Source organism: Populus euphratica, unplaced genomic scaffold (assembly GCF_000495115.2).
Source record: "Populus euphratica unplaced genomic scaffold, PopEup_1.0 scaffold2184.1, whole genome shotgun sequence".
Classification (NCBI taxonomy): domain Eukaryota; kingdom Viridiplantae; phylum Streptophyta; class Magnoliopsida; order Malpighiales; family Salicaceae; genus Populus; species Populus euphratica.
This window is the reverse complement of record NW_011502024.1, coordinates 7,394-10,398: the sequence shown is the minus strand read 5'-3', so window position 1 is coordinate 10,398 and position 3,005 is coordinate 7,394.

Here is a 3,005-nt window from a genome sequence, read left to right as displayed (position 1 = left end):
TAATAAGCTGGTTGGGGGGTGTGATTAGTACTTAAAAGTGCATTTTTATCATGGTTTTATATTATCATTTTGCACTTGAAGTATCAATAACTCCTTAACTAAAATATGTTTTATAATAATGTATCTAATAATATAAGATACCTATAATTTGTGGTAAATGTCTATTTTTAATGCAGGTCTATCACATAAATGAAAGGATTGATTGATGACTTGAAGAACTTAAATTGCAAGGATAAAGAGATGGCCAAACTTAGAAAAGAGATGTCGGTGCAATCCAAACCGGAACACTGTTCGGTAATTGGGTCATATCTGGAGCTACAGATCTCAGATTTAGGTCCAATTTATATGGATGGAAAGGTAAGACATAGGCCTACAACTTTCCTTTGGAGCCCAAGATCTACAAAGGCCATTTTCAAGTCCAAATTGTAGCAACAACAAAGAAGCCCGAATCTGTCTTCCAGCCCGAGCACTGTTCAGTATTTTGGCCATATCTGGAGTTATAGAAGTCCAAATGAGCTGAAATGTTTACCCAAGAAAGCTGAGACAATTTCCTACAACTTTCATGTTTTCAACTGGCTCCTAGAAAGCTGAGACAATTGCCTACAACTTTCATGTTTGCAACTGGCTCCAATTTTGACGTTATCAATGACGTTTTGGGCAGACAAGAGAAGATAAGGATTGTCACCAAGTCAAGAGTTGGCCACCCACTCATCAATTAGTCATCAAATCAATAGTTCTCAATTTTGGCCTATAAAAGGAGGCATTTGCCATGCATTTAGGCATCTTGGTGTTCAGATCAAGATCATGCTCTTGCTTTCTCTCTTTGTATTTTTTGTAATGTTTATGCTTTGCTTTCATTAATATCAAGTTTATGCCTTTCATTTCCTTTCCTTTACTTAGTTAGCTTTTATGTTCTTATTTTGTTTATTTATTTTTCTTTCTTTCATTATGTCTAGCTAAGTTAATTATGTCAAGGTGAAAAGGTTACACTAATGGTGTGAGAATAAGTATAATGTAAACTTAATATGGACTTTAATGTTTAATACTAACATGTTTTATATTTGTTATCTTGTTCACTCTTTAATACTTTGCTTGTTAAATGACTAATCTTGATTTATGTTGTATAACACTTGGTACAACAAATGCTTGGCACTTTCATAGTTCATACTGTATGGTATAACCGACACCTGAGCTATGAAAGGAACTTGATTTGTTGTTAACATAAGTTATAATCATGAATGCTTGACGAGATTTACAAGTACTAGCATTAATCGAATAAGATGACTAATGTAATCATGTTAACAATCTACAATATGATTGGAACCTCCTTTGTGTGTGGTTTCCAATTGAATAATAAGAGTTTATACTATACTTGTTTGACATACCATTAGTGGAAGCTCTAACCTTGACATTTGTTATTATTATTGTTTAATCCTTACATTAATTTTCCATCTCCAAGTTCTCATCATCTTCTTTTTCTTCTTTTTCTTTATTATTATTATTATTATTATTATTATTATTATTATTATTATTATTATTATTATTATTATTATTATTATTATTATTATTATTATTATTATTATTATTATTATTATTATTATTATTATTATTATTATTATTATTATTATTATTATTATTATTATTATTATTATTACTATTAGTAGTTGTAGTAGTACTAATAATAATAATAATAATAATAATAATAATAACAACAACAACAACAACAACAACAATAATAAAGAAAAAGAAAAGGAAGAAGAAGAAGAAGAAAAGTTAATGAGAACTTTGAGATGGAAAATTAACGTAAGGATTAAATAATGATAACAAATAATGTCAAGGTTCGAGGATCCACTAATGGTATGTCAAACAAGTATAGTATAAACTCGTATTATTCAATTGGAAACCACACACAAAGGAGGTTCCAATTAGATTATAGATTGTTAACATGATTATATTAGTCATTTTATTCGATTAATGCTAATACTTATAAATTTCATCAAGCATTCATGATTATAACTTATGTTAACAACAAATCAAGTTTCTTTTATAGCTCAGGTGTCGGTTATACCATACAGTATGGGTTATGAAAGTGTCAAGCATTTGTTGTACCAAGTATTATACAACATAAATCAAGATTAGTCATTTAACAAGCAAAGTATTAAAGAGTGAACAAGATAACAAATATAAAACATGTTAGTATCAAACATTAAAGTCCATATTAAGTTTATACTATACTTATTCTTACACCATTAGTGTAACCTTTCACCTTGACATAATAAACTTAGCTAGACATAATGAAAGAAAGAAAAATAAATAATCAAAATAAGATACAAGTTAACTAAGTAAAGGAAAGGAAATGAAAGGCATAAACTTGATATTAATGAAAATAAAGTATAAACATTACAAAAAATACAAAGAGAGAAAGCAAGAGCATGATCTTGATCTGGACACCAAGATGCCTAAATGCATGGCAAATGCCTCTTTTATAGGCCAAAATTGGGAACTATTGATTTGATGACTAATTGATGAGTGGGTGACCAACTCTTGACTTGGTGACAATCCTTATCTTCTTTTATCTGCCCACAACATCATTGATAACGTCAAAATTGGAGCCTTTTGAAAACATAAAAGTTGTAGGAAATTGTCTCAGCTTTCTTGTGTAAAAAAATTAGCTCATTTGGACTTCTAGAACTCCAGATATGGGCCAAATACTGAACAATGCTTGGGCTGGAAGACAGATTCTGACTTATTTGTTGTCGCTACAATTTGGACTTAAAAATAGCCTTTTTAGATCTTGGGCTCCTATGATGTAGGCCTATGTCTTATCTTTCCATCCATATAAAGTAGACCTAAATCTGAGATCTACAGCTCTAGATATGACCCAATTACCGAACAGTGTTCCGGTTTGGATTGCACCGATATCTCTTTTCTAAGTTTGGCCATCTCTTTGTCCTTCCAATTTCAGTTCTTAAATTCATCAATCAATCATTTCATTTATGTGATAA